The sequence below is a fragment of the Atheta coriaria genome, unplaced genomic scaffold (assembly GCF_025399875.1).
Source record: "Atheta coriaria isolate IRGN ID8LTWV9N9 unplaced genomic scaffold, Caltech_Dcor_3.1 hic_scaffold_5_pilon, whole genome shotgun sequence".
NCBI classification, from domain to species: Eukaryota; Metazoa; Arthropoda; class Insecta; order Coleoptera; family Staphylinidae; genus Dalotia; species Dalotia coriaria.
The window spans coordinates 1,084,336-1,098,695 of NW_027045447.1; the positions used below are offsets into that span (position 1 = coordinate 1,084,336).

The 14,360-nt window shown below is 39.3% G+C and overlaps 1 protein-coding gene and 1 long non-coding RNA gene across 2 annotated transcripts in view; one reads left to right on the plus strand and one right to left on the minus strand.

Annotated features, from left to right (window-relative positions):
- LOC135791800 (uncharacterized) overlaps nucleotides 1-14,360 on the minus strand; it is a 151,933-nt gene that overhangs the window by 95,105 nt on the left and 42,468 nt on the right. The gene's annotated exons all lie outside the window — the stretch shown is intronic.
- LOC135792356 (uncharacterized) lies at nucleotides 11,327-13,459 on the plus strand. Its single transcript, XR_010548283.1, has 2 exons — nucleotides 11,327-11,549; nucleotides 13,125-13,459. It is a non-coding gene; the product is annotated as an uncharacterized lncRNA (long non-coding RNA).

A 14,360-nucleotide genomic window follows, 5' to 3' on the forward strand; every position in this document is an offset into this window, starting at 1 on the left:
TATGAAGATATTTATGCCGGATCGCAAGATCCTTCCAGCTCCTTCTCGAGTAGGTACCTACCCATGAACCGCACTCGTATGTAGATGAACGACCAAAGTAGGCAACTCGGTTAGCGCGCTGCAGCGCACAGCGAGGAGCTTTCGAGCTTTAATGCTGCAGCAAAGAAGCACCAAGAGCAGAGGAGGAAAAGTAGGAGTAACGCACATGCATTATGCATGCGGGCGTGCTGCATGTTTCATCCGTGAACTAGTTATCTACACAGACGAGGTTCAACGAGGCCAGAGGACAAATCTATCTCAATACTCTCGAAAAGACTGTCAAACGTGACGAAATGTAATTTTATCTGTGTCCTTGTAAGATATCCGAAGTTTATGAGGTGTAAAGAATTAGACTAGCGAGACGAATTGTCCTTGAACGCCTGAAATCTTTATTAGCGCTGCTTTTCGTTCGACCCGTTGGCGTGCCTTGAGAGTAGTTAATCGAAGAGTGTTTGAACGGAATGAGGCATACATTATCTATCGTATCATCGTAATCCTTCTGTAGGAACCTTAGGCGGAGCGCAGCGCGCGCCAGCTTATCGACTTAACGTGCATGTAATTTAGAAACGCTCCATAAACGATTTTGTTATGACACACAGCCACTGGCCCAGATACCCAAATACTCCTATAAGCAATCTTAATCCCAGCGTCGTTAATCTAATGATATTCCAATTTGATTCATCACAAACAAAGGTTTTCAAGTATGTAGTGATTTTATACAGAAGAATACAAAATGTAAAAAAAATATTTTGTTTATTTTTTCTTTTTGTATTGAAATTTTTTTTAATTTGCGCGTTTTGTTGTTCCACTCGGTTTGTTTATTTTCGACGAATTTTCAGTTTCAGCTCTTTGTCCGCTGGATTTTTTGCGCTCATTTTATCAAAAGAATAAAGCAGTATTCGAGTGGAAATCTCGGTAAACAAGAGCGCGTGTATTATGACGCGGAAGCGGTTTTTGTTTCGCCAACTCGCACGCTCGTTTAGCTCCATTTTTTTCCACACCCCCGCCCACGACCAACCTCTTGCCGCATTTCGTTCTTGTTCAGTCTCATTCACCCCGTCGAACGTCCTCGACACAGCGCGGCCCTTTTCCCGTCGACATTCGAGTAGTCAGTTCAACGCGAGCACAAAAAGCTTTGAGCGTGGGGCAAAAGCGCAAACATGCCGGCGATGCTGCGCTTTGCAGTTTTCCACTCCGGCGAGATATGCAGATATGACGAGCAACGTGTCAACGCTTAAACATCAAGCGTCAGATCAATCGGTTGTGGTTAAACTCAACATAACCTAGATTCTATACTATACTAGTATATATATGCAACCAAACGTGCTTTAAATATCGCCATATTGATTTTTGTGTGTTTTATTGAATAAATTCAGGGTGTTAAACCAAATTAAATTCAAGGGGGGCTGGAAATATTGGATGTCAGGCAAAAATACGAAATGCGAACGCACGCACATTAATAGAAGAACGCTTCCGGTCTGGCTCGGCAGCCGACGAAGTGTTGTAATTTACCCCTCCTGGTTCTTTAGGGTCGACTTACACGCACGCCAGAGATAGATCTAACCGCGTCACGGATATAACCGGTATCTATCAATCAACGAATTTCCATTTCCACATTTCCACATTACCACCACCGCCGAAAACTCCAACTTGCCCGACGTTTTTCCTTCACTTGCTTGTGTGTGTTCTCCATTTCCACTCATTTTCCGAGTTCGAATTCAATTGACGCAAATGATGGCGCACGAACCACTTCGATTAAAGTGTTAAAACGTGGCGAATAAAATTTGCCAAGTGAAAAAAAAATCCAGCTGTATGTATATAACCACACCGCATGAGTAGCTGTGCGTGTGTGTTCGGTGGGTGGGGGATAAGTGGCGTGGCGTGTTTGAGAGTGTGATGGGGCACATTTATTATGCATTTTCGTACTTTAATAGTCGAGAGAGCGCGCGCGCGCGAAAAGCGCTGGAAAAGTACGTAATAGAAGTAAACACGTTACGCACGACGTGTAATTAAATTTAATGGGTCGCGGGCGCGCAATTAAAATATCCACGGCAATTTAACCGCCGCCGAACCGCCCCCCACGCCCTACGGGTCCAGGCCTTCCATCGCTAATACCCCGCAGTGTCGATACAAGTCATTCAACCATCCACAAAGTGTTTTGGATACAAACATATTGATAAAATATATATTAAAACCTACATTTAACATAGGCAACCCAATATACACATAATACATATTTTTACTTTATTTAGTGTTTTCTATGTGTTTTTAAACGCTATAAATTGTATTGTGTTTATATTATGTAAACACACAGTGTATGGGACTGAAATAAACAGAATGTTTTGCGGATAGGCGGCGGATGGTGCCGCCACCGGCATTATTATGACGTGCAATAACGCGAAACGACTGCGTATTAAGAATACGCGCGCGCGACGCAATGTGGCCGAATCGAAATTGGTTCGCGCACTTTCTTCGGCCCTTCGTATTCATTACACGCCGCATTAGATCGGCCAAGGGCATATTTCACGCCCGAACGGTAAACGCGCAATGAAAACGCCTCGTAAACGTCAATCAGACATAAATTTTCCTAAATCTAATGTTGTAAACGTTTAGTAAATAAATTTTACACCTCTTTATGATATCCGATTGTTATTCCACGGTGAAATACTAGACTTTATCCAGGTTAGGTTTTTGTGTGTGAAAAGAAAATTTGAAAATGTCGTAAAGTTTATCGGTGGGTAGCTTGCGGCGTGTTTAAATTAAAAAGTTTCCCGCGAACAGATTATAAAATAATGTATTACGCCCACTAATTAACAAAAGTTTTCTACTCGCAGGAGCGGAGTCTGCCGCTGCCGCCCCCGACGGCAGTATCGTTCATCTAACGCGCGCGTTGCCAACTCAACTCCGCCGCGAACTAGCTCGTTACTTTCTTTCGCGTTGTTCGCACATTTTAAATCTTGCGCACCTACACAGTGTCAATCGCATCCTGGTATAAAAACAAAAATTCAGTCACTTAAATAAGTAAATAAATATATTAAAAGCTAAAAATGTTCGTGAAACTGGAATGGTTCAATAAAATTAAACTAAGTTAGTGTGTGTTTTAGGAGCGGTTTTAGAGCTTAAGATGCTTTGAAGCATTTTGTATGTTTTACGATCGCGAGACGAGGAAACCTCCTCGCGTTCTCGCAATTCAATTTTATTTTATTCGCCATCGCGTTTCGGCACACTTTCATTTTAACTAAAGCGAAATAAGCGCGGAGCGCCGAATAAAGAAAAGAAACGGCGCGTGCTTTTTTTTCCACCGACACGCCGCATCGCGGTGGTGTGGGAAAGTTCAAGAGCGCGCGCAATTTGATAAAACAACATAAAACGAACGCGGCAAATTGAAATTGCGAATGAAACTCGTACCCAAATCGAATTACGTAAATATCAAACAGATTACACGAGAATTTACAAGTGTAATAATTAATTTAAATAAATTTCACTGCCACACTACTAAATTTCGACATTATTAGACATTAGATGTATAAACTAACAGAGGTGTATGTTGGGTTGCCTACCAGTGTTAATTTCGAAGTAAAATTCAAACGTATGTGAATTTCGGCGCTTGCTCCACTCTCGCGATAAAAGTAATTCAATTAAGCCAACGAACCGAATCGACGTGCACTCTTTCCTGGACCTGGTGGTGTTGGTGGAGGGTTGTGCGCGTGGGTATTTTACGACGATGCGCGCGTGCTGCATACGGGGGCGCCGAATATGCTGTGGATTATTACGTGGAAACGCGGAAATTTCCACGCGACGTGGAAATGGAAACGTTTGATGTCCTTCCACAAGCCGTATACAACTCAATGGCAAACCACACGCGGCATGAATTTACAAACTCGCGCGCAATTTGCGCTACAAACACAATTCGCAAAAAAATTCCAAACAAAATGTTTAATACACCGAAAATATATTTTTTTATTTCATAAAATTATTTTTTAGGTTAGGTCATGTTTCAACATAACCTAATTAATTACTCTTGTAAATTTCGACGCTGGAAAGTTAATAAAACAGTGTTTATTGCATGCGCGCATGAGACGCGCGCTTTTGTTATAATTAAGAGATGCGAGAACCATGAGAACAAGCTAAAGACAACAGTCACATTGTTAAACTTGCCTGGATTACGCCCGGTGCTGGGTGCTGAACGCGACGATTAAAATAATTATGATTATGAAAGCGTGCATAATTCGCACAGACGCATTTTAACAACCGCCCGCGCGCCGAATTACTCACCTGCAACACACACAGAGAGAGCGAGAAAAAAAAAATTAACACAAATATTAGCATTAATTATGTTCGTGCTCATCAGGGCGGCGTAGACGTGTTGATTCAGCTAAGAGGATTAGCTTGATTATGCCGGCGGTTTTATTTAATTAATTATAAACGACTGACCCAAAAATAATTCAACCTTCAATGTGAAAAGTGAATATTTCGAGAAGAAAAAAAATGATTACAAAATTGACGTTTGACTCAAACGTTTCCGTTTCGTGATAATTTGCATGCTAGGCAAATTGCGCACAGAACGCTCGCTGAAAAGAGGGCGCCACCGGCGACGCAGCATGTTGATTGCGCCAAATTGTCTAATTATTCGCTCATTATTCCAATTGCTGCAAGTAATTGTCCGTAATCGTCGTCGGCAATTGTCGCATTGGCGCATTTTTTCTTCACCGCACTCAAAATCCCTCGCTTTTTTCAGTTTTCAACATACAAAGTGTTCGTAAAATCAAAAAATTATGATGCAGTAAATGTCGATGAAAATTGCAATATCCGGCTTTTTTTATGCATAGGATGAAAGAAATTCAGTGTGGCGGCAATGAAGTCGCCATTATGAGCGCATTTCCGGAACACTGAAATTATTCGCCTTTTATTTTCGCGTTTGGTCGACAGGGTGCAGTGCCGATGGCACTTTATTCTCGATTACGCCCCCCATTAGCGTAAATTATTGCTTATCGACAAAAACTCATAATTCATCTAATGACTAATGACCGCACCGAGCGAGCCCAACACATTCCGAATTTATTCGGCGTTTGAAAAATGGTTCAATAAACAACGAATGAATTTTTTTCCAGCCGAAAGAACAAATATTCGGCTTAATTTATTTTTATATTGTATACACTTGTTATAAAACAATAATTTGGATTCAATAAGTCTAAGTAATCCAATAACGATAATGTAATGATCTTAGATTTCCATTTATAGATTTATGATTTAACCGTTTGCGGTTATCAATTTAGTGCGGCTCGGATCGATGCGATAGTTTGCGTTTGATGGATATGGCCATCGATACGATTTTATCGGACGATTAGTCGCCGATAAAGGGATGTGCGGTAGGCACATTTGTATCAATTGTATCAATTACACGTCATTTGAGCATAGGCAACACACAGAACACAAAGCGATTCAATTATAATTTAATATTGCTATTAAACTATGAAAAAACTGTTGAAAAACAACAAAAAACTGTGAGATTTAATGAAAAATTGATATATTTGTTAATATTTTTGGCGATAATGGTGGTTTGCAACGACCACAACCCTCACACTTTTGTATTGATTTTACCCGGTAACCGGCTGACACCGTCGTGCCGCCCTCCGCGAACACGTACAGCGAGGCGGACGCCGCCAATGCCGCCGTCGTTGGCCTCACGCGCGGCAACTCTTATTCACCGCTGCCGCCGCCGTTGCCACCCGCGCTATCAACCCTTCATGCTCGCGAACGCAAGCGTGAGCGAGTTATCTACGTGCGCCGCCCGACTGACACACATTCCACTTTTCATCCCCTTCCTCGCACGTTCTCCATGACCTATCGTCAACAAACTTAAATATAACTTTATATATTTTTATCCTTCGGAGAATTTTAAAAGATATGCAAACACCAGAAGCACTAATGGAAACTAAAAAAAACTTAAAAAAATGATAAAAACAAACAGAGATAATGGATTTTTTTCTTTTCACGCATTATATCCACTCACTTTTGGGCTTTTCCTTGTGTAGGGTCACTTTTTGCTTTTCTCTCTTTTCATATTTCATCCGCGAAAAAACGGTGACATAATTTAAGTGGAGCAAAAAAGTTAAATTGAATATATAATACTCGGCGCGTATTTGTGCCTTCTGGGGGCGGCGGTGCTGCCTGCGAAACGAGCACGAGAGTAATCTGCATTTAGGCACAAGATTAGAGCATAAATTATTTTTTTCTTTGGTTGGCCGGCGGCAAGGCGGCGAGCTTAAGTTAATTAAATTAAAAGTTGAAGATTGCAAACTTACACAGCGGAAAGCGTAGAGGAGAAAACGAAAACATTAAATTTAATTAACAACTTTGGCGTTGTAAAGAATTTTTATACAAATTTATATATAAAAATTAAAAAATTACCGATTTTTTTCATTTTCGGGGCAAATTACAACGTGTAATTAATTTAACTGCAGCATTTTAAGTCAAATTATTATTATTTTCTGTTTTTTGTTCGTTTTTTGATGACGCGACGTAAAGTCTGCGAAGTTTTCGCATTTCCACAACAAAATAACAAAAGGTACGTCGAAACAACTCTAGTAAAAGTAAATAGCAGAAGTCATAAAGCACTAGACGACACCAAAGAACATTAAAGCACTGAAATAAACAAATTGACATAATTTGTATTGTTCCATCATCCGCACATGTTTTATCTACTTTTATAGAGTTCCATGCGTTTTATTTACTGGAATAAATCAAAAAGAAGCCCGGAAAGTTTCGCGGCGACCCAAACATGAAAACTGAAACAGTACCTACTAAAAATGTACGTCTGAGAAGCCCCGGAAGTGCGCGCAAGAAGTTCCCGAACTCGCTTTTCAGTTCTCAGTTCTCAGTTTCCACTTTTGGGTTTATTAGCAGCGATGGCGAACGAAACTAATAAAGAATGCAAATGCCGGCGACCCGCAGAGCCTCGATTTGCGTGTATTTGCATCCGAGGCTTCGATTTGCTGTTTGTGTTCGCGAATATTTGTGTTCCAGCCCCAAACTCGACGAAGAAGTTTTAGTAGTTCGTTAATAGACCTACATAGGTATGAGGTTTATTAAGGTGCGTTCACTGAATGTGTGTGTGTGTTTGAAACTCGCATTAGCAATGCCACAATCACACACAGTCGTCCCGCCGAATGGAAAACGGAACAATAAACAAAAGTATACACTGAAAAGTTGCCGAAAAGTTACGCAATAAATCGCCAACATTGCGGCACGATCATTAATACGCTAGAATGTTATGCAACCACACTTACACCAACCACAAGTTGGGTGTATGTATGTTTGCATAACCTCGATTTTCTACGAGTTAAGGTTATGTTTACGTTTATTGTGGATTTTTTTGCGCGGGCGTGCAATTTCGATTTGAAATGAAAAAGTGACATGCAAAACGCTGAAAGTTTTGCTTACCTCACGAAGGTAAATTGGATGCGCGTAAGAAAGAGTTGGCACGACGCAAAAAGCTCCCGGAAGCGCACGACGGCAGCCAATGGAAGCAATAAATACTGCTGCCGCATTGTCGAGGCTAATTTCGTTCTCTTTTCGTTTGCATTCGGTCAGGATAGTCTCATCTGCATTTTATTGATGCACGCTGCGATCGAATAACAAAGACAATTTTTTCCTTCGGCAGAAAAACTCGGATACATTAGCTCCACCGTAATGACTTCTTTTATGTCGAAGATTTTATATTAAATATCGGCAAAAACATAAAATAGCCGCACACGTTGACAGGTTGATACAGAATCGATAATTGGAAAACATTTTCGTTTGGCTTCCAGTAAAAATTTAACACTCGCGCGTCGTAAAACGAAAAACGTGTAAAAACGTTCGCAGGAAAAATTGAGATGATGGAGACGTCGCCGTCGATGGAAATAAAATAAATAAAGTAAAATAAAAACCGCTTATGCAAATTCTCGTCGATTTTCAACGAGTTACGCGACGCGCGCGCAATTTTTTATTCAATGATTGAATAAAAAAGGTGTGCATAATTTCCGTGGCTAAATATTTTCGTTAAATTTAATGCAATTTTCGTGTCAACAAAGAAACGCCGGAAAATTGTTTAAGCCGCTGCAGCTGTTTGTTGACATTGGGGGAGTGAAAATGCACCTAGCACATTGACCCGCTTCTTCGCATCCCGGATCCACCCGTTTCTGGATGGATGGATGGTGTTAAAATCTACGAGGCCCCGAGAGCATTCGCATTCACCAGCGTGGTGCGCGCTAGTTAAATCGGTTACGGCGGCTTCTTTTTGTTCGCAATGCTCGCCACCTCCGGAAAACCCACAAAACCGTGCAGCATGCACATAATTCGCGCCCCAAACTTCACACCGGCACCATAAAACGCTCCGAGCTTCATTTAATGTTTCAAAATGTTTCTGCGATCAATGCGCGCGTTGGCAAACTGTTTGCAACAGTGCAATTTGTAGATTTATTCGGTTAATTATTTGTGCAGAAGTTGAAGTGCTGTGGTGCTTATGATTGCGTCATGGTTTACTTTCAACTGGCGCGGACAAACATCTGCGATCCACGAGTTTATGGCGAGTTTTCCGGACAAGAGTCTGGATGAGACAACAAGTGCACTCACAGCCAACGACCTAAATTTATCTCCTCGCTCATATTTCAACTTAATTCAAATATTTTCTCAAATAATTATCCACTCGGTTACGTTTGTCAATGCATGCTTGTTTGCCTATATTGAAAACTAATTACCAAACATATTTCATGCTTAAATAGTCCTCAATTAGTCACGTTTCTCTTTGGAAATGACTTAATTACATGTGCGACCGATTGAGCGCACGACACACCGCACGAACATGTCAACGTGCACACGACAACCTCGAGGCACACATCCGCGCCGAAAAGGGCGGCGAGGGTGAATCGGTAACACACTAGGTATTTGTCTGTGTGCGCGGTTGTTGCAACAAACTTCGACTAAACGCTCCTCGCGTCATTTTGCAGATCGCGGCAAAGCGCATTACACACATTACCAACGTCGTTAAACATTCAGCAAACTAATAGGAAGTTCAATAGTTCAATGAGGTACTACTCAGAATAAATATTCTTATATACAATGTGTTCACTTTAGATTCTAAAAAACGTGAATTTTGAGGTTAATACCGGTATTTTGGTTATCGGTATTTTGTGGCAGATAGGGTGTTTTTTTCACAATATTGCGAAACTTTTGTTTTTATAGAAATTTTGGTATTTGAAACAAAAAATACCGAAATACCGTTTTTTCGGTATACCGGTATTTTATGGTTGAATCGGTATTTCTTGAAATACTGATTATTTAAAAAAATATTGATATTTAAAATAAGAAATACCTAAATACCGGTATTTTGGTATACCGGTAAACCGGTATTTTGAAACAAAAACCGTATTTTTTACAATAAATATATATTTTTTAAATATAAGCATTTGAAATTTAAAAAAAATATATTTAAATACCGGTATTTCGTTATACTGGTATACCGGTATTCCTAAGCTGAAAACGTATTTTTTGCAATAAATATTTTTTCCAAAAATATAAGCATTTAATAATAAAAATACCGGTATACCGATATAAATACCGGTATTTTTCACCCCTCCAGTGTATAATACCGCAGTAACTCATTTTTAAAAATACCAACAAAGCATGTTTTCGAAAACGCGAAAGTCAAATGCCATCTGCCATAAATCTATCCAACATCCAACCTAGTATTCATGTTATGCATGTACAACGCGACACGACACTCCAGGATGCTCCAGGACACAATACGCATTGTGAGTGAAACATGCACACATGTAGTTGTCGTCGCTAGAGCACGAGCTTAACACGACTTCCACTTGCTTTGCGCCGAAACGAACAAAACCTTGTTTTCTCAGTTTTGCAACAGGCGACGCCAAGAATATTTAAAATCCATAAAAACTTAACTACAATGTGTTAGAATTAGATTAAACTTATAATCTAGGAAAACTTGTCGGGAAGCTCTCACAAGTTAATCTGGAGCTCAAGTGAACACAGAACAATAAACAAGAAAATCAGATGAATAGCAAAGCGGAGCTTTCTAACTTCGCACGTACTCGTACTATGTGAGTTTGGTTGCCTATAGTATAGCGTGTGGATGGCAATGTAAACAAGTTGGAGATTCGGAAATTTTGCGCATCGCAATGTAATGTAGTAAAATGTCTACATGGAGCCTCGCACAATGTCGACAGAGATTAATATTCAGTCAGTCAAGTTCCACCCGCACGCACAATGTGTGTACGTACAACTCGCAAAACTAAATATCAGCCGGCTGAATTCATCGACCCGCATCCCACAACCGAGAGACCTACTCCTGGGAGCAGCAGCCTTCATGAATCATGCGCACGCAAAATATATCGGGCTGCATCTCTAAATGCTTTATTAATTAGCGGCGCATTGTGTGCTCACAGTGCATTTAATTTGCCCAAGCACGGTGAATCAACATAGGCAACCCAATCTGCTAATGGCATCCCTACTAATATAATAAATGCGAAAGTCCTGATGTTTGTTACACTTTCACGCAAAAACTACTTAACCGATCATCATGAAAATTTGTACACATATTCTTAGTGGTCCCCGAATGGTTATAGGCTACTTTTTATTTAATAAAAAAAATTATTTTTAAATAAAATAAAGAAATAGTTTAGCCAATAATACCTCTGCATCTGGCTATTTGACTACTTTAACGCCATCTAGCATTCCAGCAATGAAGCTCAAACATAAGTACTATAGTACCATCACACTGTCTTATCACACTGTATTACCGACAGCTACGTCAACATCAAATCCAATTGACTACACTATGGAGACTGTACACTATACTTCCATAGACTATACTTTCAGCCATTTTAAACTTCCCGCCATTCTACTTCATTGTTACTTCTTCTGTGACTACAGACGCGTACAGAAGCAACTTCATTATTTTAGATATTCGCGAGCGAAGCCACGGGTTAAAGCTAGTAGTTTATATATGCTTATAACCTCAATTGATGAAAATAAATATTAAAAAATATTTTTTCATTCCACCGATGCCTTTGTCTTTATTACAGACAGTAGAAGTGGAATTGTTATTTCCAAGGTGGTTATAAAACGTGGAAAACAATAACACAACGCAAGGGCGTTTCGTTTTACGGCCTCACGGTGTACTGAAAGTGTCGCTCGTTCAAACTACGAGACATTATTATTACTTCTCCGGGAGGCGCTTGTAACACACAGCAAACATGAGTTTTCTTCATTGTGAGCCAACCGGCCAACTTTATACCTTCGCCATTGTAGCGCACGCGAAGAATATTTAAACAAATGGGTAATTTTTTTACTATCTGTAATTTCTGCATGCAAAAATTCGTTGTGCCAACAAAACTAAGCAGGAATAAGAGATATTAGACTAAACGAGCGACAATAACAAACTGGGAAAGTTTACGACTTCCATCGTTCCGCGTTATTAATACTCAAACAAACAACGTTATTTTTTAGTAAGTAAAATTTTATTGCTCTAATTTTGAATGTTGTGCTATCATATTTTCATAGACATTTTCCTATTTTGTGAGAGTTGTATTTCTATTTTTCCTTGGTTATGCAACCATGAAACCACATTTCCGTCAATTTCCTTGCTCGTCCTTTTTGCTCGCAGGCAAAGTTCAACTAACCAACAAACGAACAACAAACAATCCACCATCCGCAGCAAGTTTTCCTATTTTCGAATGCAATATGCCACAACAAATAGCGAATATTTCCTAACCTAACAAAAATATAAACTCGTGAATATGCTATGTGGATAATCGTAACGAGTTTCATTGAAATTTATTTATTTCGAGTTTTATATCGAATTTTATATCAAAGCAATAAATTTTCATTATTATTAATATTGTAGTTTTGTATTGTTGCATGCAAATATTCCATACATGCACTTTTACGCCGTGCTGCGCATATAAAGACATATTTATTGTTTTATTCGATTATGGCGCTGGTGCATTGTGAGTAAATTATTTATACTACCTATGTTATTTTTCCCGCGGAGTGCGAATGACAACTCGATTCAATGCCGGATTATTTATTATCTCGCTAGGTGTACAAAAACACATTAGTTTTGAGCCGTAATTTTGACAAATTTCAATCCACATTGAAATATTTAATTAAAAAACACATCGATTTCACGTCCGGAAAAGAATAAAATTATGCCTTTGTTAAAATAATGATAAATGTAAGAAAACAATAAAACAAATTGGAGCTTTCATGCGGAAGCTAATAATTGTCGGATTGCATGCAAATTATTCCATTTCCTTGTACATTTTCGGTTACTGGCAGCGCGCTATTACGTTTTTACCGAGAACATTTATTATGTTTGCTAATTAATTCGTTTTCTTTGCGTTGTTTGTCGTTTCGGCTTATTTCTGACTGCGCACACCATTGTCGTGACCTCATTAAACACATTACTACCGGAAACTAATATACTAAATATTTTCTGTAACGCTATCAAAAAAAAAACACAAAAAAATTAATTTTTTGTTTTTTTAACTTTTTGCATTTCAAAATAGTAAAATTTTACTGACAAATTTTTTTGTAATCCATCTGGTAGCGTCACATTGTATTTATTCAAACGTCGCGTTTTATGTTTTTATTTTATTAGCGAATACAAAGTTGCACGCTTGTTAATTCCATTCAACCAGCGGTAATTTTTCATCTTCATGTTTCGCATTCTTTTTTCTTTCAGATTGATTCATTTTCTTTGCCGCTTGAAGAAACTAATTACATACAACCTGTTTTTCTTTTTTTTTTTTCCAATGCAAATTTGTCTTGCGAAACAAAATTAAATGTCTTTCTTGATATTTTCCCGTCTGCCTTAGAGAAGACGTATTGAACATGACGTTTATGACGTTTTATTATGGTTTATGCTTTATTATCATTTTTATGACATGTTTCTGATGATTGCCGTAAGCGCACCCAGCGTCTTTTTATTCTCCAAAGAAATTTACGCAAATAAATGCACGCAGATAAAGGAAGCAGACAGATTTTTCGACGTTTATTCAGATATCTGATTTTGTTCGCAGATTTCAGTGTTACTCGGTGGAAATATTGTGTGTTTGCTGGCAGGCCTACAGGCGTACAGGGTCGAAGGGTGGGTTGGATGCTGAAGAGTTACGATGCGGACGATACGGGTGGGGCTAACGTCGGAAAATCAGATCATATTTATTGCGTCTGGGTGTAACGTGTAACGCCGCAAACTCGTAAAAAACAAACAAGCGACGATAAAACCGAAACAAAAACGAAACACCATGAATCCTTAAGAAATCACGCAGGAAAAAACAAGAAATAATAACATCGTATAAATAAAAATAATGGTTTTAAAGGCATAAAGTGAATAAAAGATATATAAACTTAAAAACTTTTTCAAATCTAATTTATGATTGGTTTTATTATCCCCAAAACAGTGCCAAAAACCAGCGCTGCATCCTCTGCATTTTTCATAACCCACTTTAATTCCCCATACGCGACAAATAACATTAATAAAATTCAGGTGCTCAGGTCCCTAACGTGTGCACCGCCCGTCTTTTCTTCCTCAGTTTTTCTACTTTCGATTCGCCTCGTCTCCCAGTCACCTTCCATTTGCCAACTTGCACTGCAGCGGGCGCTAGAGTCCTGCTTGTCTTCCTCAATTCGTGCGAAACTTTTCCCTTTTGCCCCTGCCCGTCGGTCGTAACTTTTATTACGACTGCGGCATTTACAATTTGCACTGACGTCAATTTTCCTTCGCTTTTATTCTCGGCGATTGGCGACGAACTTCTTGCACTTTCCCAAAGACCAACCACACAACGTACACCAACATCACCAACACCACTAAACTCTAATTCGATGATAATAAAATATTAAAAAGTGGAAAACTTTTTTACAACACCGGTGAAAAGTTCGGCATTTGGCGGTTTTTGCGATTTGCGCGACACGTGTGTGACTCGCCTGCCAAGTTTTCATTGACTCGTGGATTTCATTAGGTGTGTTATTAGATTCAATCATGGCTCGACGACGTGTGGATGCCCAAAAGCGGAGTATAATCGAATGGAATACGTAATGCCGAAAGTTTTGTCAAAACGTTTCGTATTTTTGTCAGATAGGGGAGTGTTTTCATAAGTTGGCAATATGCTTTATACTTTTCGACAGTTGGGGCAATTTTCCCATTATATAACTTGTGCAAATCCCAATCGATACAAGTCAATACCGAGCGAGAGGGAGAAAAACGTAAATCCAGCACGGAAAGACATTAAATATTCATTAACATCGGTTAGGAGGAA